This window comes from Lepus europaeus, unplaced genomic scaffold (genome assembly GCF_033115175.1).
Source record: "Lepus europaeus isolate LE1 unplaced genomic scaffold, mLepTim1.pri SCAFFOLD_138, whole genome shotgun sequence".
Classification (NCBI taxonomy): Eukaryota; Metazoa; Chordata; class Mammalia; order Lagomorpha; family Leporidae; genus Lepus; species Lepus europaeus.
Genome location: NW_026909042.1, coordinates 309,933 through 335,793, shown reverse-complemented (window position 1 = coordinate 335,793; position 25,861 = coordinate 309,933). Strand labels below are relative to the sequence as shown.

Here is a 25,861-nt window from a genome sequence, read left to right as displayed (position 1 = left end):
TAACTGTAAAGTACTAGGTAGAGAAAAATTGTTACTTACCTGTATTTATGATGCCGTAATTCTCCACTTTATGCAAATTCAGATTAAAAGAGCTCCAGTTAGTTGCATAGTGGGTAAAGCTACTGCCTGCAGTGTCAGCATCCCATATGGGTGCCAGTTGGGATCCTGGCTGCTCCACTTCCCATCCAGCTTTCTGCTGTGGCCTGGGAAAACAGTAGAAGATGGCCCAAATCCCTCATCTCCTGCACCCACAAGGAGACCTGGACAAAGCTCCTGGCTCCTGGTTTTGTATCAAAACAGCTCCACCCATCTATCTCTGCTTCTGCCACTCTTTAACTCTGCCTTTCAAATAAACAAATAATTATTTTAAAAAACAGCTTCAACACAGAAGAAGCTCCTGGCTACTGGCTTCAGATCAGCACAGCTCCGGCTGCTGCTGCCAATTGGGGAGTGAACCATCAGATGGAAGACATCGCTCTCTCTCTCTCTCTCTCTCTCTGCCTGCCAATCTCTGTGTAACTCTGACTTCCAAATGAATAAATAAATCTTTTTTTTTTGACAGGCAGAGTGGATAGTGAGAGAGAGACAGAAAGAAAGGTCTTCCTTTGCCATTCACCCTCCAATGGCCGCCGCAGCTGGCCCACTGTGGCTGGCGCACCACGCCGATCCAAAGCCAGGAGCCAAGTGCTTCTCCTGGTTACCCATGCGGGTGCAGGGCCCAAGCACTGGGGCCATCCTCCAATGCACACCCGAGCAATAGCAGAGAGCTGGACTGGAAAGGGGCAACCGGGACAGAATCCAGCGCCCCGACCAGGACTAGAACCTGGTGTGCCTGCGCTGCAGGCAGAGGATTAGCCTATTGAGCCGCGGCACTGGTCAATAAATAAATCTTTAAAAAAAAAAGCTCCAGTTATTGACAACACAGTAGACTTGCATTAATTTTAGTTCACTTTTCACTTTGCAAAGGGATCAGTGGCAGGTAAAAACAGTTGACAGCTTTGCTAACAGGAGAAGAAATAGCTGAAGACAGAAAATGAAAAGCAGCCAAATAAATCATCAGCTACAATTTCATGGCCTTATAGAAGAAATACAGCCACAACCTGAGACAAAGAAAGAGAAGTGGACCCCATCCAACACAAACCTTAAAAAGTGGATGCTCATAATTAATGAGTGAAACAGCTGCCCACTGAAATCTTGTCTAGGGAGGGAAGATGCCCTAAGTTCTGCTTCTGTAAACTCCAGTCATAAATCTGTCCTCATAAATCTGCCCCTGGTCTCTCTTTTACAAACAACTGGAGACACCAATCATTGGAAATGTGGTCCTAAGTCATGTAGGCTGCCATTTAAAGCCACCAGAACTGTAACAGCTGAGGTATGATGCTGATGATCCTATACATATTCTAAGAAACTTGAATTTGATGCTCAATTCTCAGGAAATCATTCCAGCTGAGCCTGTGGCCATTAATATAAACTCCGTGGATCCTCCCCTGTCTCTCTGCCTGTTTAAAAGAAGGGAATTTTCCCACCCCAGGTTTCTGTAACAGCTCCAAATTCCAGATTGGAAAAATCTGATAATTAAATACAGGAGAGGGATCAATGCACAAAGCTGCTACAGAAGCTTCACACTGCTCCCTCTGGGAAAAAGCTGAACACTCAGGGCCACACCCTGCAGGTGTGTCCGCGGGCACCCCACCAGGAAGATGAGGTGCAGGATGAGAGCAGATCCTAGTCAGATCCTCCTTCCCACCCCTCTGCTGCCCCAGGCTCTCTGCTGAAGGCCATCCAGCCCCACCCTGCAGGAACCAGCCTAGGAAACATCAAGAGGCCCTGCCAGACTGCATTCTGAGACCACCCACAGTGGGAACCAGGCTTATTTAACTGGAGAGGGGGAGTCTCCCCGCCTTCCTTCCCTGTGCTCTCAGCTGCCCTGCGTGTGCAGTTTTCCAGAATGCTGCCTTCTCTCTCCTGTAACCACTAAATAAAGCACATTAGGGACAGTTTGGGTGAGGTTCTGCAGGAGAGAGTCCGGGCTCTGGGAGCCTGGGAAGCGGAGGTGGGAGACAGAACTGCCCAGGTCCCAGCCCTGACCTCGGGGAAAGCTGCCATGATCACTGAGAAGTGAGCCTCACTGGGAGCCGCCAGCCCCCCTGGCACCCACCCTTCTCCCACACGCATCTCTGCCCCTTCCTGTACACTAAATCTGCTACAGAAAGTCCCAGGAGCAGGTACCCTTTCTTCCGGACCCACGGGGAGCGAAGCCGGGAGAGTGGGGCAGAAAGAGTCCCTGGCATGTGGGACCCACAGGCGGACTATGAAGAGGGAAGAAGCAGCAGGAAGCAGGCTCAGAGTGAGCGCTCGGAAACTGCCTGGGATCACACGTGCAGAGCAGGAGATGCAGTAAATTCGGGAGAAGGAGCAGTACAACCCCCAGGGCTGACCTCCACCAGGGAATGAACTCCCTCTGGAGCAACCCATGGGCGGGCACTAGCACGCGCACGCGCACGCGCACAGGCATTCGGAACGCAGATTACGTCGGAGCTCCTGGGGACTCTGGGAAATGGAGTCCAGGCCGCAGCATCCCTAGAGACACCAGCTGGCCCTCCCCAAGGGCTGTAGGCTGGGGTGAGTGCCCACTACCAGAGGGCATTTGCTTTTGTTTATGTCCCTTCTTCCTGTTCTTCCCACCCCAAAATCTCAAGGATCATTTGCTGTTCTTCCTTTCCTGAATCAAAATCTTAAAGAGTGACACCCACTGCTGCTACTGACCCTAAATCCTGGCTCCCTCATAACCTCTGTCTCTTCCAGAAAAATCTTATTTACTGCTTTGGCCCTAGAAATCATAAATGACTACAATACAATGTAACTTTTAACAGAGGTGTAGAAAGCGTGGTTTAACATCCAGGTTTTTTTTGTTTTGTTTTTGTTGTTGTTGTTGTTTTTTGACAGGCAGAGTGGATAGTGAGAGAGAGAGAGACAGAGAGAAAGGTCTTCCTTTTTGCTGTTGGTTCACCCTCCAATGGCCACTGCAGCTGGTGCATCTCGCTGATCTGAAGCCAGGAGCCAGGTGCTTCTCCTGGTCTCCCATGTGGGTGCAGGACCCAAGGACTTGGGCCATCCTCCACTGCCTTCCCAGGCCATAGCAGAGAGCTGGCCCGGAAGAGGGGCAACCGGGATAGAATCCGGCACTCTAACCAGGACTAGAACCCGGTGTGCTGGTGCTGCAAGGCAGAGGATTAGCCTGTTAAGCCACGGCGCCGGCCAACATCCTCTCTCACCCGCCCGCCGCCCGCTGCCTTGCCTGCTCGCGCTTTCGCTCGCGCTCTCCTCGCGGATTGTGGGGGCTCTGACCACAGCCTGCGGCTGGGGAGGGTGACAGAGGCGGCGGCTCAGGGGAAACGAGGCTGCAGTGGTGGTGGTGGGAAGATGTCGGGCGAGGACGAGCAGCAGGAGCAAACTATCGCCGAGGACCTGGTCGTGACCAAGTATAAGATGGGGGGCGACATCGCCAACCGGGTACTTTGGTCTTTGGTGGAAGCATCCAGCTCAGGTGTGTCCGTGCTGAGCCTGTGTGAGAAGGGTGATGCCATGATCATGGAAGAGACAGGGAAGATCTTCAAGAAAGAAAAGGAGATGAAAAAAGGTATTGCCTTTCCTACCAGCATTTCAGTAATTAACTGTGTGTGTCACTTCTCGCCTTTGAAGAGTGATCAGGACTATATTCTCAAGGAAGGTCACTTGGTAAAAATTGACCTTGGGGTCCATGTGGATGGCTTTATCGCAAATGTGGCTCACACTTTCGTGGTCGGTGTAGCTCAGGGGACCCAAGTGACAGGGCGGAAAGCAGATGTCATTAAGGCCGCTCACCTTTGTGCTGAGGCTGCCCTGCGCCTGGTCAAACCTGGAAATCAGAACACACAGGTGACAGAAGCTTGGAACAAGGTTGCCCACTCATTTAACTGCACACCAATTGAAGGTATGCTGTCCCACCAACTGAAGCATCCTGTTTTTTTTTTTCTTTAGGATTGCTATTTTATTGTTGCCCTTTCTGTTACATGGATGTACACATCAGGTGTTAAAAGGTACAATACATTCTACAACTGAGCACCACTTTCTGTAACTGAACAGGCAAAGAAATTACACTGAACATCAGCATCTGGCAGTATTTTTTGGGAAAAAAAAGTGACTAAAATGGGTTTAAATTGATTAACACTATTAAATCACATCTAATATTTGATACTACATGATTCAATACAGCTATACGATACAATTATACAAAATGTGTTAACATCAAAGAATACAACCAAAATTAAGATAGCAAACAAAACCTATATAATTTTTTTTTACAGGAAAATACTTTTGAAGTATGCATGTAACTGCCCATTCTTTTAAAGAAAATCTACTGCAAGCAAAGTTATCAACCTCCAGAAAAATCACACATAGCATTACTAAGCATATCCCCAAAAAGTGTACAATATGCACACTTGGAAAATACAAAATTAAAAAAATTGTAAGCATCAGGTGAGCTTCATATTTATAAGAATATGAAAAGAAGTCCCATTTTTAGCACTGTTTTATAAAGAATTGTCTTTTGATGCGAAGTTCATGAGTTGTCCTCCTGTTGGGACCACACTTTACAAAAACACCGTGTTTTTGAAACGAGATTACAGAGCAAGATAGAGCATCTTAGCAATGTCATCTTTTTAAAGTTTTTCTGAATTTTTTACTACTTTATCAAAACATGTCCTTTAGGTGTGTAGGATTCATTTTTAAAATTCTTCCTAGAAACAATATACAAAGGAGAGGCTTGTTTATTCCCAACCATACTCCTGGAAGAAGCTTCCTGAGGCCCAGGGGGCTCCTCTCTTCTCACTGGTTGTTTTTGGCCTTGGCATGTGTTAGGATGTGAGATTTCAGGTTAGTTGACTGAGCAAACTTCTTATTACAACCGTTGAAAGGGCACACATAGGGCCTGTCTCCGGTGTGGATGCGCACGTGTGTACGCAAATTGAAGTCCAGTGAAAAGCGTTTCCCGCAGCCTTCGAATGTGCACTGAAAGGGCTTCTCTCCAGTATGAACCAGTTGGTGTCATTTTAGTTTGGAGCTCTCCACGAAAGCTTTGCCACACTCTGCACAGACGTGGACTCGGGGGCCGTGGGTGTGCAGATGCTTTCTCATGGCAGAGTTATCCCTGAACATCTTTGTGCAGCCTTTATGAGGGCAAGCTATTGTTCTTGGAGCATCATCTTCTTTAATTTTTCTTGGCTTCATTCTAGCGAATTCGGCCAGTTGTTTAGGATCTGAGAGGTCAATGCCGGGGATCCCTCCCGGAGGAAGCTTCTTCCCTGTCATGTACTCTGAGTAGTCAGGAGGTGAGTTCTCTCCAATGATCTGTTCTTCAACCACCGTCTCGTGGTCAATATATTTTTTTTCATCTGAGGACCACATGGTGACCGAGAACTGGCCCTCCAGGGTCTTGACACATTTTTTGTGTGTGTGTGTGTGTGTGTTTGATCAGCTTTAGTTATTATTTTCCATGTACAGAATGTTTATATACAAAATGAAAACCTGCCCTGTACAGCTTTTCTCTCCAGCACTGCACTCATTCTAAACACTCAAATGTTTGTAAGGAATGCCAACTTGATTGAGCCCAATAAAATTACAAATGTAGGTATTAAGGATGTTATAAACTGGAAAAAAAGCAACTTTATTTCTCCAAATAAAAGTCTGAATAGTTACTACATAGTACTTCCTTTCCATCAGTGTAAATAATTTAGTGTTGACTGTCCTGATTTTATGCAACTGGTCATTTTTAGTTAGTATGACATAACCAACAATCAAATACAAATTAGTTGCTTAAATTCAGGATACATACCTGGGGATCAACTGGAATAAGGGAAAGAAAATCCAAACCTAAAACAAAAATGCTTTGTTAATAGTTGTCTCATATTTTGGAGACTAGTATTATTTCCCCAAATCATTTGTATTTATTATAAGTCACAAAACCTTTGTGGTAATTGCTTACCACTCCACCATAGGGAAGGTTCTGGATCATAATCAGTAATAGTTAATGTGCATAAAACCCAAAGCTGAACATATTCCTGATAAGACAACTGAAAAAAAAAAACCCTCCTCTCAGCAACTCAAGAGGCAGCAGTCCAAAGATTCCCAGAGACTGGTCAAAGCAAATGTCTCCCCTTTGTCACTTAATAGAATGACAGGCAATAAAAATGATGAGATAATGAACTGAATTCAGTCCATTTTTCTTTTTTTTTAAAAAAAGCATACTTAGACTGTTAAGATACTTCGCATTTATTTTTCAGAAATACACCACATTGAAATTGATCTAAAATATCATTTCTTAAATAGATGACTATGTTGCTGATAGTCTCTGGCTCCCTGCTCCCACCTTGACACAATTTTTATTTGTGTTTTATTGATGTTTACAGTTCTTTTAAGATTTATTTATTTATTTGGAAGTCAGAGTTACAGAGAAGGAGAGGCAGAGAGAGAGAGATCTTCCATCTGCTGGTTCACTCCCCAATTGGCAGCAGCACCACAGCACGAAACCCTTATAGTTCTTTTCAAATCATTTTACACTTTTTATTCATCTAGTACAGAGACAGACAGAAGAATGGACACAGAGATAACATAGCTGAGTATTCAAGGAGACAGGTTAAGCGGTTAAATGCCTTATATCATATCATTTATACCTTAGATTAATTCTGGGGACAGTATTATCTGGAGTTTACAAAGGAGAAACTGAATGGAAAGAGCTTAGAAAAACATAGACTTTTTAATAATATTAAAAAACACCAAGTTAAAGGCCAATCAAGGTGCCAGCGCTGTGGCAAAGCAGGTAAAGCTGCCACCAGCATTGACATTCCATATGGGTGGAGGTTGATTCCTGGTTACTCTGCTTTCAATCCAACTCTCTGCTATGGCCAGGGAAAGTGGTGGAAGATGGCCCAAATCCTTGGGCAGCTGCACCTGTTTGGGAGACCCAGAAGAAGCTCCTGGCTCCTGGCATCAGATCAGTACGGCTCCAGCCATTGTGACCAACTGGTGAGGGAACCAAAAGATGGAAGATGTCTCTCTCTCTCTCTCTCTCTCTCTCTCTCCCCTTCTACTCTGTGTAACTCTGACTTTCAAATAAATAAATAAATCTTTTTTAAAGAGCCAATCAACATATAATACTAGCTTAAAAAATCTTTCTTTTGTCTTGGGTATCAGTTTTTAAAATCTGATTTCTCATAGGGAAAACATGTGAAAGATACAAAGAGTACCTACAAAAATAATTTACACTGTAAAGAACCACATAAGATTATAACTTGTCTAGAAAATAAAGGAGATTCAAAGTTGCTATTATTTCATGGTAATTTTTTCTTATTTTTAATATCAAAATAGTATATAAATATTATGCAGTTCTAGGTATTTGTGTGTTGATATGTTTTATTTTTAAGCAGAAATTCAAAGAGATAACTGGGTAACATGGAGTTCTATGTTTCTGATTACTTCTCTCAATTAGAGATCATGGGATTAGAGTTGGTACTGGATGGATTAAGAATGCTTAAATATTTATCCACTGACTTCACACCACCATTTACTGTGTCAGACAATATTCTTTGGGTAGATTGCTCTTTCTTGCCAGACTGTAAACTTCATGGGGTCTAGAAACATATTTGCGTTGACACTAAAACTCAGCATCTTGACAGTCAGTCTTTTAGTTGAATGAATAAATGATATACAAAATGAATATTTCTGCCCCTCAAGAACTGCCTAATAGAGAAGAAAATAAAAATTGATTTAATGACTGTCAGTATTAGGTGAATATATAATTTGTTGTTCTTACATAAACTTGGTCATAAAAAGGGCATATTAATAATTACACAAAGTTGAAGTGTATAAAAATTTAGGGCCAAGCGGGTTAAATGTTCACCCTAGCTGTGTAAGACATTCCAAGTCAATAGGAGAGGAAGGAGGAAGAGGAGAGGGAGTGTAGGTGGAAAAGTGGTTACAGTGGAAAGAATCACCATGCTCATTAATTATTAGCAAAGAGAGAATTTATGATCATTTGTTGCTTAAGAAAGGGTGATAGGCATTATTTAATTATAATGCAGGCATTAATGTTTTCCTGTCTCTGAAATAGGAAGTCTATAACTCAGAATTCCTTGCTGTTTCATCAAAAACAGCTCAAAACAAAAACCTAATTAAGCATAAGAGGAAGTTATGCATTAGAAGTGTATTCTAATCTCTAAGAGGTTCAGGGGTTGGAAAATTCATCCCAAATCTTGCTGCAAAATGTCCCATATATTTTCCATGTCCACTACCCATAAGCATAAGCTCTTTTTTTAAAAGATTTATTTATTTATTTGAAAGTCAGAGTTACACAGAGAGAGGAGAGGCAGAAAGAGAGGAGAGGCAGAGAAAGAGAGAGAGAGAGAGAGAGAGAGAGAGAGAGAGATATTCCATCTGCTGGTTCACTCCCCAGTTGGCCACAATGGCTGGAGCTCAGCTGATCCAAAGCCAGGAGCCAGGAGCTTCTTTCAGTTCTCCCACATGGGTTCAGGGATCCAAGGACTTGGGCCATCTTCTACTGCTTTCTCAGGCCATAGCACAGCTGAATCAGAAGTGGAGCAGCCAGGACTCAAACTGGTGCCCATATAGGATGCTGGCACAGCAGGTGGCAGCCTTACCTGCTATGCCACAGCACTGGCCCCCATAAGCCCTGTCTTCTGCAGAGCAGTACCCCAGACACTAGCGAACACATGACATCCCACGGCACACCCACCCCTGGCAATGTTCTGCAGCTCCTGCTCCTCTCCACTTTCACTGGAAGGATCTGCAGCTCCTTTTTTTCATGCGAGTAAGTCTGATTCAGATGATGTCCCTGACACACTTGGCTGGCAAGTGCCATGGCATGTGTCCATGACCTAGCTAAATGCAAAGCTGGAACATTTTTAACTTTTCACTGCCATGGTGAGACAAGGACTCCATCTAATGAAGTAGGGGATTTTTCAGGGAGTCTAGAGAATCATATGACAAAATGACAAATATTAACCAAAGAGTGTCATGGTAGAGAGGAAGGGAACCCAAAATGTATTTTTCTATCTTTTCTTTTCTGATATAAGTGCCTAAAACAAAGCCAAGGAGGGCTGAGACAGACCCATTCTGAAAATTCCATAACATCTTCATTTTCATCCAAGTTAATACATTACTTGAAGAAAATAAACTTTTACATAAATGAAAATGTAATACTACAGACAAGTGTACAGGAAAAAATAGGCACTCAGTTACCTTAGAAAAATCTGGGTCCATTAATGTGTTCTTCCAGAAACAATGCTGCAGTACAATAGAACCACAGCCTCTGACATTCCCCCTCCACCCTGATGGATCTTGGGTTTTCCTCCCACATCCCCTCTCCTGTGAATATATAAGTAGTAGGACAAAAGGAATCCAGAGATACGATGATGGTATTTAACATGGAATAAACATAGTTTTAGTCAGTACAATCCTCAATACTACAATAATAATTCCTAGTACACTGATTACAAAATTAAGTATATGACATCTATTCCTAATTAATCATTCCATCAAGAGCTTAATGTAGACTTTCAGAGGTGAAAGAAATAGAGATATGTGTAGAGATGTGTATCTCTATAATACAGATTTACCTCTGTACTTTATAGACAATATACCATGTTTGTATTTTTTTTTTTTTTGCAGTCTGGCATAGCTTATTACATCCAGCTTGTTACTTTGGAGATTTTATGATTAGACATTAATATACGACAAATTTTGAATCTTTACAGATGATATAGAGCACCCTAGGCCCTCCCAAGGGCAGAAAACAGATCAAGAGCTCATACACTGGCTTCAACCACAAGGAGCAGATGAAGATATCATTGGAAAGGTACTTATCCCTGCAGTGTGGCTGCTGAGCAGTTCTGCCCTTACGGATCTCGTCTGGTTCAGATCACTGAAGAAGGTTACAGGCTTTCTGACATTCCTAAAGATTTCACTGATGAGGATCTAAGATATATTCACTATAGTAAGAGCCTCAGAATGGTTTGTACAATAGAATGTTACTTTTTCTGTGTGAATATGCCTTAAAGCAGTAGAAAGCACACTGATAACTTTCTAAATTAATTCCCTTTGCTGGAGCTTGGTCAGAAGATGAGATTCTCCACCTTCCCAGCAGTCGGGCATTTTGACAGGTTTGCCAAGCTGTGGCTGGAACTGCGGGAAGGTAAATGGTTCAGCCTCCTGCCATCCACACCTTGCTCTAAGGGAGGCAAAGCATGAGATGCCAGCAGGCAGTACCTGCACCCTTGTTCTCCTGCAGCACTGTGCTACCTCCCTCTAGACCACTTCCTCCACCATTGGCACCCAAGAGCCACCTCCAAACATGCAGAGAACATTTCTATTATACAAAGAGTTTGTGGAACATGGAATTAAAAGATAGGTTTAAAGACCAGCATTGTCAAGCAGCAGGTTTAGCCACTTTTTGTGATGTACACATCCCATAGGGGAGCTCCAGTTCAGTCCTGGCTGCTCTGCTTCAGCTTCCTGCTAATGCAACAGATGTTGACTTATATGCTTGGGCCCCTGCCACCCATGTGGGAGACTCAGAGGGCATTCTTGGCTCATAACTTCTGCCTGGACCAGCCCTGCCCCAGCTATTGCATGCACCTGGTGAGTGAGCCATCAGATAGAAGATCTATCTCCCTGCCTAACTCTGCCATCTTAAAAAAAAGGTACAAAGAAACTGAAAGCCATACATATGGAATATACATAGTATGATGTATGTGTAGCTCTCACAATTTATTTAGTTATTTTTGAACTTAACACCTTAAAAAAATAACTTGAAAGACAGCAACTGAGATCCTCCATCCACTGCTTTATTTTCCAGATGTCCATAACAGCTGGGGCTGGCCCAGCCAGGAACTCCAAGCCTTTAAGCCATCATCTGCTGCCTCCCAGGTGCACAAGCCTGACCCACTATGAACAGATGCCCCTAAATTTTTTTTATTTTTCCATAAACTTTTTAAAGTCACTTTTGCCAAAAGGTTCCTGACACCTCTCTTGTTGCTTTCATAGTGGCAGACTCTGGAATGCCATCTCCCAGTACAGAAGACAGCCTCAGCAGTCCTCGAAGGCCAACAAGTAGGTGGATGGTGACAGGGTGAGCAAATCCCGTACATCTTTGTTGTTAATGTAACTGTGAATGTGGCCAGTGCCAGAGGCTAATCCTCTGCCGGCGGTGCTGGCACACTGGGTTCTAATACCAGTTGGGGCACCAATAACTTCCCAGTTGCTCCGTTTCCAGTTCAGCTCTCTGCTGTGGCCCAGGAAGGCAGTGGAGGATGGCCCAGGTGCTTGGGCCCTGCACCCGTATGGGAGACCAGGAGGAAGTACCTGGCTCCTGGCTTTGGATCATCACAGGCACCGGCCATAGCAGCCATTTGGGGGTGAACCAATAGAAGAAAGACCTTTCTCTCTGTCTCTCCCTCTCTCACTAACTCTGCCTGTCAAAAAAATGTAACTGTGAATGTCCATATAATTTTGTTCTATTTACACAAAAATATCTTTGTTTAACAATTGAAGATTGATGCTGTAAAACCTGTCCTCTAATTTTTTGCTATTTTATTATTTATAAACCCATTTTGAAGATTTGTAGATCCATAAGTCCCTTGAGGACAGTGCACCCTGGTTTTGATATCCTTCACAGAAATACAAACTTACTTCCATGGGGGGGGGGGAGGGGGGAATCACTACAAACTATTGATCTTGTCGGAAAGCAAATAAGAGGCTGGGAGAATGGTTGCTCTGGATATGCACAATAACTACTATAGCATTTAAATAACTGTAAAGAACCTGACTGTAGGAAATAATTATAAAGAATTGTCTTGGTCCCTCTGCCAGCTCTAATCCTCTCATTAGGGAAGTGACAGTCCAACATTCATGTGAACACACCTGAGGGTGATGCAGCACTGGCCCCTCAGGGCAGGCAATGAGCTCTTCACCTTCAAATGGTGGCAAGGTTACAGCAGGCACACAAGGAGTTGCTCTTCCTTTAAGTAAACAGGGAGTATTTGTTAAAAGTATTAAACTGAAATTTGGGGAATCTCTGTATTGCCCTATCCTCACATTACTTAACATTCAATTACATTTTTTAAAAGATTTTATTTATTTATTTGAGAGGTAGAGTTACAGAGAGAGAGGCAGAGAGAGAAAAGGGGTCTTCCATCTGCTGGTTCATTCCCTAAATGGCTGCAATGGCCAGAGATTGGGCCGATCTGAAGCCAGGAAATCAGGAGCTTCCTCTGGGTCTCCCATGTGGATGCAGGGGTACAAGCACTTGGGCAGCTGGCCCTAGCATGCTGACTGGTTCCACTGTTCAAGCACACATCTCCCATTCTCTTTTGGTGGGTCTACTGTAAAGAATTACTGTAAAGAGTATCTACAGTAATTAATATCTTACTGTTGCTCTTCTGTCCACCTGCAGGCCTGAGGGAAGAGCACTTGAATACGCACTGTGGAGTTCTGGACGTAGTTTCCAAAATTCAGTCTCTTTGCAGCTCAGAGACTCTGTCCTAATCAATCACCTGAAAGCCTGCAGGAGTAAGGAGAAGCTGTGTTTGAAGAATTCGCAAATAAAATGCATCAAAGTCAACCACTACCACCTACACCACACCCCTAATTCAGGATTCTGGCAAATTCCAAGCAGACCAGGAGTGACTCAGGAGATGACCCCGATTCCTTGCTCTGAAAGGCTCCAAAGAGCCTGGTGCACCCAGGGCGAGCCCAGCGCATCGCCCTCCCACCCTTGCCACCAGGACGCCCGGCTCCCAGAACCTCCAGGAGGCGAGCGGCCGTCCCACCGGTCCAGGCACATGCGGACGCGCATCCAGAGCTAACCCAAAAAGCAGGCCCAGCTTGGGGGGTTGCCTCCTGACAAAGTTGCTGTCTCCTACTCCCTCCAGGAAGGCTGCAGGCCAGCACGCTGAGTCGAGGCCCTCCCGTGAAGGAAGCCGCCCCCGTGGGAATCCCGCTCCACCTGCGGGCAGGGCTGGGGGAAGAAGGGCTAAGCCAGCCTCCGCTCCAGGACTGCAGCCTGGGAAAGTCCAGGGCCCCAGCGCCCCTGCCGGGCGTGGCATCTCCCTGAGTGTGCTCTGAGCCCGGCCTCAGCCATCAGCAGCTCCCTTGCTTCCAGAATCTGCTACAGGGCGGCTCAGGCTCCGCCCAGCCAGGGGCCTCGGACCAATCCTCGCTGTCCTGGGACAGGACTGGGGCTGCCAGACTTGCCCCAACCTGGGCCGGCTATAAAGGTGGTGTTCATTGGCGAGCAGCTGGTAGTTGCGGTGTGTGGGGGTGGCGTGGGTGGTGTTACGTTCTTGGCATTTGAGCTCAATTTCGGACCTTGGGACGAGAACACAGGCAGCAGCGTCAAGAGCTAGGAGAGCCGGGAAGGGAGGCAGACCCAGTGAATGCGACCCTCCGCCTCTCCCGCCAGCCCCGCTGGCTGAGGTTTGCAGCAAGAGCGGCACTTGGGGAAGCAATGAAGCCCGAGTCTCATCAGGAAAACCAAGCGTGCCGTGCTGATTTGCGCATTGATGCTGCATCTGTGTGGTCTTCACGGGCAAAAACCCAGGAAGGGCTTGGTGGGAGGGCGCTGGAGGTGCACTGGGCCCTAGTGCAGCCACCTGCTGTAGGCATCGAGGGCAGCAGAGTCTTGCAGGGTCCCTAGAGATCTTGGCCACGCTGTGCCTTCCATCATCCACCCTCCTGGGCTGCTGCTGGGGCAGTGCTTCTGCGGTTGGATATCTTGTTCGAGTCCATGGTCGTTTTCTCATGATGGGCTGATCTCACGCAGTGACAACCGTGGAACAAATCACTGTTCTGCAGCATCTGCCTCCCAGGAGCATTGTGGGTTACAGCGGGGCACGGGTGAGCCAGTGGCACCTCCTGTGCGTGGTCTCTGGCCCGTCCAGGATCGAAGGTGGAAAGGGAAGCAGATGAGCCGGCTCAAGGCAGTCCTGCTGTGGGTTCCATCAGGTGTGAAATGTCTCCTGATTGCAGTTAACCTTGCAGGGAAACTGTCCCCTTTTGTGGGCCAGAGACAGCATCTGCTTTATTAGCTGTGCAGTGTATTGAAAATGAAAATTTGGGCAGTCCTATCTTTAGCCCTCACAGCAGTAGTTACATTCTGAGCAACTGATGAAACTACTCAGTACTTCAGGGCTGAGTTTAATATTACATGGGTAAGCCTGCTATTGGCTTTTGGTTTGTACCTATTGGGCGACTTTATTTGGTAAAAATGCATTCAGGTCAGTAGTGTACTCAAGGATGGTCATTTAGTGAAATGTACTTTTTTAAAAAGATTAAAAGATTTGAAGACATGATAAAGCTATTTATTGCAAAATCCCACCACTCCTGGGAAGGCCAAAATCAGCAAGAAAAGCAAATAGCAAACTTTCATCAAGTAAGTTGAGATTCCTATGTTTGCAATCTGAACAGCTCACTGCTGAGCTGGGAGGGGAACTGCTTTGAGCACAACTCACTACAGAACTGCTCTTGCAGACCTTCCCCGAAGGAAGCACTGCTGTGGTCAGAAGTATTCCAGGAGTTGCTGGCCTGCAAATGTGAATTAGTCTTGAATTTAATCCACTGGAAGTATCACAAGAGTGCAGAAAGGCTGTGTCCTCAAACACACATGAGCAGCTCACCAAGGGGAATGAGACTTAACCTAGAAGGTCTGTTTATCTCCTTTTATTTTGCAGCATATTCACCCCAGGGGAAGATAAATCACCCTTCAGCACTATACTGATTCTGAACAGTAATTCAGTGTTTCTGTATTTAAATTTAAAAATTCCCATGAACTCAAATGTTTTTGTGTAGGTGCTAATAGAACTACAAGCCCTAGCAGTTCTTTTCTTTTATTTTATTATTTATTGATTTATTTGTAAGTCAGACTTACAGAGAGAGGCGAGGCAGAGAGAGATGTTTTCCTTCTGGTGGTTCACTTGGCAGTTGGCCAAAAGGGCCGGGATGTGCTGATCTGAAGCAGGAGCCAGGAGCTTCTTCTGGGTGCAGGGGCCCAAGGACTTGGGCCATCTTCTACTGCTTTCCCAGGCAATAGCAGAGAGCTGGATCCAAAGTGGAGCAACCAGGTCTTGAACCGGCACACAAATGGGATGCTGGCACTTCAGGCCAGGGCGTTAACCCACTGTGCCACAGCGCGGGCCCCAGTCCTAGCTGTTCTATGTTGTTTAGCATTTCATCTTCAGTGCCAACTGCTAATAATACAGTAGAGTTGCAGAAGACCTGACAGTCATGCACACCTTACCATAAGATAGTACTGTGTAAAATAAATATTTTAAATATAAAGACAATCTTATTTCACAGCGGAGGAAGAACCAGAGTGCTAAAATGACTTGCTAATGTCATTTAGCTCTTTTGGTACAGAAACAAGGAAGGCTCTCAGCTTTATGCCACTTGCTTCAACTAGATGAGCCTGTAATTTTAAAGACACTCAACTTGGGCTCCATGAGTTTACATGAATTGTCCAAGGTTACATGACAAAGAAGCAAGAAAGCCAGAAGTAAAAATTATTGCTCTCATCTTTCTCTTCCTTATCCACTATGGAAGTCTGATTTACAGTTATAAATTATTCAAATATCATTTACAACCAAGAAGCATTATTTTTTGCTAACTTTAACAATGAAACTATTTTTAGCCATTGAGGAATTTATTTTAATGAAAGATATAGACATCCTTTTTTGTTTTGTTTTTTAATTTGAGGTGCAAAGAGACAAACAAGTAGACAGAGAAGTGGTATTCACCCTCTAGTCCACTGCTCAAAGGTCCACAGTGGCCAGAGCTGGCCCAGGAGCAGGGAACCCCATCATCTGAGCCATCACTTGCCAGCTCTCAGGGTCTGCATTTTCAGGGAGTTGGAATCAGGGACTGGGACTGGGAATCAAACCCAGGAACTCCAATGTGGGACACAGATATCTGAACCACAAGGCTACACTCTGGCTTCCAGACTTGTTTTTTCACCAGTCATCTGAAAATGAAAGTTAGTTTGGACCTGAAATCCAAGACTCTGGAGTCCTCAGGTGTGTGTGTCTATGCATGAGAGTTAGTTGGGTTGCCCAAGCAGAGTCTGCAGTTTAAAGAGAACAGAAGAGTGAAATGTGTGTCAGAGGATATCAGCACTGGAGAGGTGGCTGTGCTCTAGTAAGAGGCTGAGGAGGACAAATCACAGAGAGCAGCAGCACCAAGGGAGTGTGCTAGAAGGTAGGGAGAAAAAAATGTTGAAAACTAAATATTTTAAAAAGGTTTGTTTATTTGGAAGACAGAGTTATAAAGAAGGAGAGATAGCGATGGGGGAGGAAGAGATCTCCCATCTTCAGGTTCACCCACCAAATGTTCACAATGGCTGGGACTGGGTCACATCAAAGCTCAGATCTGGAACTCCATCCAAGTCTCACTCATGGTGGCAGGGACTCGAGAACTTGGGTTGTCTGCTGCTTCTCAGATGCACTGCAGAGAGCTGGATGGGAAGTAGAATAGCTGAGACACAAACCAGTGCCTATATGGGATGCCAGCATCGCTGGCAACAGATTATCCTAATGCATCACAACACTGGCTCCAACAAGTGAATTTAGGTAAAACAATTCAAAATGCCAGGGAAATAGCAATTAAAATGTCAGGGATGAGCACTGTGGTGCAGCAGGTTAAACCACTACTTAGGAGGCATACATCATTCTTAAGTATGAGAATTTTTTTTAACCACTTTTGTACAAGAGAGTAACAGGATGAAAACTGTTCTCCAAGGAGTCTGATCTGATAACCTCATATAGGATAGGCTGAGATGAGAAGAAATTGCAAGACAGATTATGAGTGCAGAAAAGAGGAAACTAAAACTGGAATGAAAGCATGAGGAAGGAAATGCAATCCATGTTTTGCAAGAAATAAAATCAAATATATATACTGTTTATAGAAAAATAGAAATAAAAGCAAATATAAGAGAGTTTCAAAAGTTTGTGGAAATGGAATTAAAAGATAATCTTATTTTATGCAACAAATTTTGAAATCTATGCATGTGAATGGTCTTCAAAAAGTTCATGGAAAATGTCTATTATACAAAAATGGTACATGGATTTCAAAATAATTTTAAAGAAAATCCATTTATTTTTATTTTTTTATTTATTTGAGAGGTAGAGTTACAAAGAGTGAGTGAGAGAGACAGAAACGTCTTCCTTCTGCTGTTTCACTCCCGATGGCCGCAACAGCTGGAGCTGTGCTGAACCGAAGCCAGGAGCTTCTTCCCAGTTTCTCATGTGGGTGCTGGGGCCCAAGCACTTGGGCCATTTTCTACTGCTTTCCCAGGCCATAGCAGAGAGCTGGATTGGAAGAGAGGCAGGCAGGACTAGAACCGTCACCTATATAGGATGCCAATGCCACAGGTGGAGGATTAACTTTGTTTATTTTTATGAAAGACAGTCATAGGGGGGTGGAAAGGGGAGATACAGATCTTTCATTTTCTGGTTCTCTCCCAAAATGACCACAAGAGCCAGGACTGGCCCAGGCTGAAGATGGGAACCAGAGTCCATGTGAGTCTCCCACAGGGGTGGTAGGGGCTCTTCTGCCAGGAGCATTAGTAGGACTGCAACTGGCACTCACATGTGGCAGCTTAACTTGCTGTGTCACAAAGATGGTCATTCTTGAGGCTTAAGCCACCTTTTGCAGTGCCAGCATCCTATATGGGTAGCAGTTTGAGTCCTGGCTCCACTTCTGATCCAGCTTCCTGTTAATGTGCCTGGGAAAGCAGTGGAAGATGGTCCAAGTGCTTGGGCCCCTATACCATGTGGGAAACTCACAAGAAGCTCCTGGCTTCAGCCTGGCCATTTGGGGACTGAATCAGCAAATGGAAATCTCTCTGTAACTGTGACTTTCAAATAAATAAATCTTTAAAAAACATTCTTGTGCACTTAAAAGACCTCTTGCAATACAGGTGCACAGTTACTTGTTCAGCAGAAATGCTAATTCAGGTGCAAGAAATGCTGGTATCAGGGATGCCATGGTAAAGTAGTGGTGTGGAGAGGCCACTTAAGGCACTTTTATGTAGAACACTGGCAGCGGTGTTTTAGAGTTTAATAGATAGTGTTGGTTTAAAAATTACATATCGGGACTGGTACTGTGACATAGAGGGTAAGTAAGGCCAGCAGTGCCAGCATCCCATGTAGGCACTGGTTTGAGACCTGGCTGCTCTGCTTCCAATCCAGCTCTCTGCTGAGGCCTAGGAAGGCAGTAGAGGATGGTCCAAGACCATGGGCCCCTGCATCCAAATGGGAGACCTGGAAAAAGCTCCTGGCTCCTAGCTTTGGATCAGCCCAGCTCTGATCATTGTGACCATTTAGGAAGTGAGCTAGTGGATGGAAGACCTCTCTCTCTTTTTCTCTGCTTCTCTGTAACTCTGCCTTGCAAATAAAATAAATAAATCTTTAAAAAAAACCTTAAAATAATTATGTATTAACTTCCAACTGGGAGATCAGTAATTAAGTCAAGGTAAAGTTAGTTATTTAAATAGGCATCTAGTCAGCCAGTAATGATGACCTTATTTCATTTCTAAATACAAATTACTTTAAATGGCTGTAGAGATGTACTTATCAAAATAATGTGGGCAGGACTCCCTGGGGCGGGAGAATGCAGAGCACCTGAACCAGTGAGCCCTGGGGAAAATGGTTGTGAAGCTGATGCAGGACGCCCAGTCTCTAAATGACAGGCACATGGTTCACAAATGGAAACAGAAGAAAACTGCCTGAGTAGCATAGTAATAGGAACAGGCACAGAACCCTGGTGTTCCTTTTGGTCCTCTACCATTACTTCCCTTTAGCAACAGGCAGAGCCTGCAGCCTTCTACTACCCACCCTCTCCCCACATAAAGGAAGAGTTGGAGGGGCCTATGGAAGTGCATCTTGGGAGGCTGAATCTCTGGAAGAGAGGGCAGAGCTGGTAGTGGCTGGGGACAGTTTCTCCATTACTGCATTTTAATGGGGACAGCAAAACCTTTACCATAGCCCTTCCCATACACACTGCAGAGGCTTAATTGGTGAATCCTTCCACATAGCAGTGATTAGGACAGGAGCTAAACACAGTGACTTCTCCTAGAACTGTAGCTGAGGGGACACGTCCCACTCACAGATGGAGGGAATGGGGACAGGCTACACCCCACTCACAAACACAGGTCAGGTCATAAGGCTCTGACCAACTAGCAGCTCTCTGGTCTCACCTCCCTGGTCTTCCTAGTTGACAAGCTCTTTCCAACCTTGCTGCCTGGGAGGGATACATTCAGGTGTTACCTTCATGGAAAAACTAGGAGTTCTTTTTTTTAAGATTTATTTATTTATTTGAAAGAGTTACACAGAGAGAGCAGGAAAGGCAGAGAGAGGGAGAGGGAGAGGGAGAGAGAGAGGGAGAGGGAGAGGGAGAGAGAGAGGGAGAGGGAGAGAGGGAGAAGGAGAGGCCTTCCATCTGCTCTTTCACTCCCCAATTGGTCACAAGGGCTGGAGCTGTGCCAATCCGAAGCCAGGAGTCAGAAGCTTCCTCTGGGTCTTTCCACACGGGTCCAGGGGCCCAAGGACATGGACCATCTTCTACTGCTTTACCAGGCCATAGCAGAAAGCTGGATTGCAAGTGGAGCAGCCGGGACTAGAACTAGTGCCCATATGGGATGCCGTCACTGCAGGCAGCAGCTTTATCCATGACTCCACAGTGCCAGCCCCAACCTAGAAGTTCAAGTTGACATAGTGGACAGCACACTGTGGTCCCCAAGTCTAACATAATCATGAGCAATGCTAATAGATTGTGTCACAGGCTGAGGGAGGTGATAGGCATGCTCTGCTGCAGAGCTGTGATGTAGGGGAAGGGACTCCAGACCAGGAGAAAGGGGTCTCTGGGGTTCCCAGCCCTTCCTCTCTCCTCAGTGACCACTCCCCAGACCACCTCTTCTCTGTGGCCACAGACAGCTCTGAAAGCAGTGTCCTGGGGCAGGGAGGAAGGGTTGCAGGGAAGATCTCTGAGTAGTTGGTCCAGAGGGAGCATTCCTCTTAAAACATTACAGTCCTGTCTGCACCCACTCCCCTGATCATTTGTCTATTAATGCCCCACTTCACATGATACATCTGATGATACCTCCAGACTTTGCTGTTGGACAGGAGGTGATTGTCAAGAAAATCCTACCTAGAGTTTTAAAAGATTTATGTATTAAAGAGCACTTCCAATCACTGGCTCACTCCCCAAATGTCTGCAAAGCCAGGGCTAGGCCAGGCTAAAGCTAGGAGCTACATCCTGTTCCCCGACATGGGTGTCAGGAGCTCACACACTTAGGTTATCACCATTGCTTCCCAGGTGCATTAACAGGAAGCTCAACTGGAAGCAGAGGTGGGACCTGATTTCAGGTTCTCCAATATTGGCAGTGGGCATCCCAAGTGGCAACTTAACCCACTGTACCATAACACCCTCTACTTTGATATTATTTATTTATTTACATATTTATATGTTTATTTATTTGAGACACAGAAAGAGACCTTCTATCTGCCATTTTACTCTCCAAAGGCCTGAAATATTTAGGGCTGGGCCACACTGAGGCTGGGATCAGAGAACTCAATTTGTTCTCCCCACATCTGCTGCCTCCCAGGTTGCACATTAGCAGGAAGTTGGAATTGCAAGTGTGCCAAGACTTGTACCAGGCACTTTAATTTGGGATGAAAGTTTCTCAAGAGCTATCTTAACCACAGGGCCAAGCACACTCCCACCTCAGTTTTTAAAGAAAAACAAGGAATTACATTCTCTTTCTATTACCCATAAATAAGAGTGGATAATCCCAATTGCTTGCTCCAAGCCTAGTTCCTTTTGCCACAGAGAATCAACTTCAGATAATGGTAGTGCTGTGAGTCACAGAGCAGAGATGAAAAGAACCCATGTTCTCACTGACCTCACTCAGCCATTGAATTTATCGAGCCCAGGACCACTGTGTCTGACTCTCCTCATTGTTCAAGCTGGTTTGAGATGGGCTCTTAGTGACCTGCACCCCATGGGAACCAGGAGAAGCACCTGGCTCCTGCCATTGGATCAGCATGGTGCACCGGCTGCAGCGTGCTGGCTGCGGCAGCCATTGGAGGGTGAACCAATAGCAAAGAAAGACTTTTCTCTCTCTCTCTCTCTCTCTCTCTCTCTCTCTCACTGTTCACTCTGCCTGTCAAAAAATAAATAAATAAATAAATAAATAAATAAATAAAATCCCAGTGAAAACACCACGTACTCTCTACAAGATGTCTGTGAGAAGGATTTTGAACTAAACTATCCACGGTCACCTAATAGGCCACTAAAGAGTTGGACTCACAATTTTGTCTTAGTACAAGGACTAACTGAGGACATAGCCACCAGGCTTTCTTTGTTTGATTTGTCTTACATTTGAGGAAGGTACTGTAGTGCCTAAAAAGGGGTGGGGTGACCTCAGTTTTCCCACTCAGCTGTGTGGCCCTAAGAAAGGTATTTAGATTCTATGGCTCCACTTTCTTCACCTGCCCATGGAGAGTATCACAGTGCTTGTTTAGAGGGTTATTGTCGGTACCAAAGAAATGAAATGACTCACGTGTATTATTCCAGCTATGAGTAGCACACAAAGTAAATATTTAAAAGTGTAGCTTAGGGGCCAGCATTGTGGTATAGTGGGTTAAATCATAGCCTATAGCTGGCATCCCATAGGGTGCCAGTTCTAGTCTTGGCTGCTCCACTTCTGCTGGAGCTCCTGCTAATACACCTGGGAAAGCAGTGCAGAATCCAAATACTCAGGTCCCTACACCCAGGTGGGGGGTCTGGATGAAGCTGCTAGCTCACAGTTTAAGCCTAAGTCCTAGTGGCTGCAGCTATTTGAGGAGTGAACCAGCAGATGGAGGATACCTCTCTCTGACTTTTCTCTCTCTGTAACTCTGCCTTTTAAATAAATAATGTCTAAAAGAAAAACACCTGTAGCTTAACACTTCTCTCACATTTAAGGATTCAAAGATATTCATTCCAGGAGGGGCTCATTTGCCTTGTTGCCTTACCTATAATGTCCCCTCATGCTACAAAACAGTTCCTGAAGCTCCAGTCATCCACTCTCCATCCCATCCAGAAGCACAATAGCAAATGAGAAGAGCATGTTTCTACTCTAAGAATATTTCCTTGGGTCAGGCATTGCACCTAGCAGATATGATTGACATTTCACAAAGAACAGCTCAGAGATAACAGAATTTTTATACATCCAGAGTCTAGAACCCAAAAGATTTTACAGGACCCAAGATGTTAGCAGGAAACAAAAGACCTGGGGAAATTCTGAATGTATTACACTTGGTAATGAAACTTTTGTGTAGAAATAACAGCAAACCTGATTCAAGTGGCTGAAATGTTAACACCAGATAAAAAGGGAACTTCAAAAACTTTTCACATGACATTAAGCAGAAACACAGAAAACATTCAAAATCAAGATCATGCACTGTATGCCCTGAAACTCTTAACCACTGCAAACATGAAAATGAACTGTACCTGTATCTTTATGGGGAATCAAGAAGGCAGGACTGCCTGTTGCTCAACCACCTATACTCACACCTGAGCAGTTTCTGGACCTGTAGGGAAGATGTTTTAGAAAGGGAAATATGTGATCAATGCCATATTTCTGACACCCCCACCTTCCTTATGAGCACAGAAGCCATCATTTACTTCCCATCAAAGTACTTATCTTCCCCATATACAACTGATAGCATTTGTTTTCTATTCTTTTGTCAAAAAAAGGCACCAGGTTTCAAGATTTTGTTTTATAAGTCTATACCTAGAGCCCTCAGCGCCTTGGTTATTTTTGCTCAATTCCATGCAATTTGAGTTTACAGTTCTGGTGTATGGGAAATGTTGCCAAATTAGCATCAACAACATATTTTCTTTCTTTTTTTTTAGATTTATTTTACTTATTTGAAAGACAGAGTTACAGAGAGAGAGGTACAGATAGAGATGTCTTCCATCCACTGGTTCACTCCCCAGATGACTGCAACAGCTGGAGCTATGCCGATCCGAAGCCAGGAATGAGGAGCTTTCTCTGTGTCTTCCACGTGGGTGCAGTGGAATGGAAGAGGAGTAGCCGTGACTAGAACCAGCACCCATATGGGATGCCGGCGCTTCAGACCAGGGCTTTAACCCACTGCGCCACAGCGCCAGCCCCAAAATATTTTCTAAATCAGAAAGTCTTGAATAGTGATCGTGTTTCTTTTCATTTTTCCTTTTTTTCCCTGAATTTGCATTCTGACAATTTATTTACTCAAATGTTTTGCCTTACTTGATTATAAAGGTGATTTTTAGTGAAATGTTACATAATTTCTAAGAATGAGAATTTACTTTAACTGGAGTACCTAATGGAAAGCAGTGTGCAGTACATTGCACGTGTTCCAGCCCACGTTTAGCTAACTGGTAAGACAGGCAAACAGGGCCTGAAGGCTGGAGCTGGCCTCCCCTCAACAAAAGGCCACAGCGCAGTCCACGATCCCCGATCTCCCTCCATCCTCTCCACACAACCTGGGGAGAGGCAGACTGCGCGCACGGAGATGGAGAGGAGGCTCTGGAGGGAGCCAAGATCACTGGTGCAGGGACGGGGCCTGTCGCCCTTGTCTGGAGCCAGCCCAGCCCTCAGCGGTGGGGTCCGTAGATGGAAGAGCTCACTGGAGGGAGTCCAGGTCCCTCTGTAGCTGGTTCTGGCAGGATCCATCTGCCCATGGCCCCTTCTGGGAAACCTGGCCCCACACACTCACCACTTCCTGCTCACAAGGTCTCTGCCTTTCCCTTCTCAGAGAGGAGAAGGCCGAGCCACCGCAGGGACACTCTTCCCCCTGCAGTCTGGACGCGACTAGGACACAGGGATCTCGCGAGATGATGAAGTTGTCCTCCGCCACCACCACCAGGGCCCTTGACTGGACATCTGGAAAGCCGATGGGCCTGAGGGGCGTCACAAAAGCCATAGCCAATCAGTACGCTCTCTGCCGCAGTGGGCGTGTTCCCAGTGGGCTGTTGACGGGCAAGGGGAGTGTGGGCCGGGTTTGGGGTCTGAGGCGGCCCTGGTCCTGATTTCAGGGCGGGGTCGCTGTGGCCTCCATGTTCCTCGGGGCTCTCCGGACCTCTAGAGTTCGCCATGAGTTGCAGAAGCCGCTCCAGGTGAGTCACCGCCAACTGCGGATCATCGACTTCTGGTCTTCGATTCTTCATATCCCGAACGATTTCTCCTTTGGGAAGTTTCTGTGATGTTCATTTGAACAATGTTTAAAGATATTGTGTGGTTAATCCTCTTGGTTCATTTCTCTTGCAGATACGCGTTTTCTAGTCTGTCTTTCGTCTTTATAATATTTCCTATGTGTTTCTTGCTATTATTAATGGCATTTAAAAAAAAAGATTGTTTGAGACTGCTGTTTATCCCACTTCCCATGTTGGATCCTTCTCTCCCTTTTTGATTCTATCAGTTAGTATTAGCAGACACTTGTCTTGTTTGTGTGATCCCTTTGACTCTTAGACCTATCAGAGCCATTGATTGTGAACTGAAATTGATCACTTGGACTAGTGAGATGGCATTGGTACATGCCACCTTGATGGGATTGTATTGGAATCCCCTGGCACATTTCTAACTCCACCATTTGGGGCAAGTCCGATTGAGCATGTCCCAAATTGTACATCTCCTCCCTTTCTTTTTCCACTCTTAAATTTAACAGCGATCACTTTTCAGTTAAAATTTAAACACCTAAGAATAATTGTGTTTTAATTACAGAGTTCAACCACTAGTACTAGAACAACAACAACAACAACAAATACTGAAAAGGATAAAGTATTACATTGTACATCTAGAGTCAGGACAAGAGCTGATCAGGTCATTCTTTCTTATAGTGTCCATTTCACTTCAACAGGTTTCCCCTTTGGTGCTCAGTTAGTTGTCGCCGATCAGGGAAAACAAATGATATTTTTCTCTTGGGACTGGCTTAATTCACTCAGCATGATGTTTTCCAGATTGCTCCATCTTGTTGCAAATGACTGGGTTTCATTGTTTCTTACTGCTGTATAGTATTCTATGGAGTACATGTCCCATAATTTCTTTATCCAGTCTACTGTTGATGGGCATTTGGGTTGGTTCCAGGTCTTAGCTATTGTGAATTGAGCTGCAATAAACATTAATGTGCAGATGGCTTTTTTATTTGCCAAATTAATTTCCTTTGGGTAAATTCCAAGGAGTGGGATGGCTGGGTTATGTCGTAGGGTTATATTCAGGTTTCTGAGGAATCTCCAGACTGAATTCCATAGTGGCTATACCAGTTTGCATTCCCACCAACAGTGGGTTAGTGTCCCTTTTTTCCCACATCCTCTCCAGCATCTATTGTTGGTAGATTTCTGAATGTGAGCCATTCTCACCGGGGTGAGGTGAAACCTCATTGTGGTTTTGATTTGCATTTCTCTGATTGCTAGTGATCTTGAACATTTTTTCATGTGTCTGTTGGCCATTTGGATTTCCTCTTTCGAAAAATGTCTATTGAGGTCCTTGGCCCATAGAATGGCAGATGTCCTAAACAACACTCTGGCCTCAGAGTCAGCCCTTAAAGCATTCGGATCTGGCTGAAGAGCCCATGAGAGTATTGTAGGCATGGAAAGCCAAGATATCATGGAAGAGAAAAAAAGAAGACCTAAATGAAAGATCTCTGTGAGTGAGATCTCAGTGGAAAGAACAGGGTCATCAAAGAAGGACGTACCTTTCTCTGAAGGGAGGAGAGAACTTCCAATTTGACTATGACCC

At 45.0% G+C, this 25,861-nt stretch overlaps 1 pseudogene; it reads right to left on the bottom strand.

The window, feature by feature from the left end:
- Nucleotides 1-4,522: 4,522 nt before the first annotated feature.
- On the bottom strand, nucleotides 4,523-8,914 carry LOC133754528 (transcriptional repressor protein YY1-like; annotated as a pseudogene).
- Between the last annotated feature and the right edge of the window lie 16,947 nt (nucleotides 8,915-25,861).